The following is an 867-nucleotide window of genomic DNA, read 5'->3' on the forward strand; positions in this document are numbered from 1 at the left end:
CTGCCTAGAAGCCAAGAGCCTCAAACTCACAACCTAACGTAGACCTTCTCTTATAGACCCTCTCATCATGCCCCCATAGAGCACCATAGATGCTAGATTCTAATGGCTTGTCAGGTGACTGAAGACTTCAGGCTATCCCAGAAAAGGAAAACTTCATCATCAGAGACCACTTTCAAAGTCCATTGGCCAGATTCCATTCCAGGAGCCTCCTGTATCCCTATTTCTCTGGCAGCCATTCTGCTAGGGCCAATTCCCTTGCAAATCAGGACTTTTCCTTCATGCTTTCCCTTCCCTTGGAAGTCCTGGGATCCATACACACACACACACACACACACACACACACACACGTTTTCACTTAATATGTTAAGTGAAGTATATATATTTATATATTATAGAATAAATAATTAAATAATAAATAAATAAATAATAAATAATTATAAATAAATAATATAAATATAAATAAATAATATAAATATAAATATAAATAAGAATAAATAATAAATAATTATATATAAATAATATAAATATATATAAATAATATAAATAAATATAAACATTATATTATATATAAATATATATTTATATTTAGGACTGACTTCTCATTCAATTTCTTCCTCTTGAATAAAGTGTCATTTTTCTTCTAGAATGGGCCATTCAATAAGTTGATTACAATGAGCAGTAGATAGATGTATATAGAAGTTAAAATTCTTGTTTGGAATAGTATGGAGTATTTTCAACATATTAAGTGAAAGCAAATTTACAAAGCAAAATGATACAAATTCGTGATATGTTTGAATAGAAGGAAATAGACTAGATATTAATAATGTTTTTTGTTACCTGGTGGGATCACAGGTAATTTAAATGATC

This window comes from Neovison vison, chromosome 1 (genome assembly GCF_020171115.1).
Source record: "Neovison vison isolate M4711 chromosome 1, ASM_NN_V1, whole genome shotgun sequence".
Lineage (NCBI taxonomy): Eukaryota > Metazoa > Chordata > Mammalia > Carnivora > Mustelidae > Neogale > Neogale vison.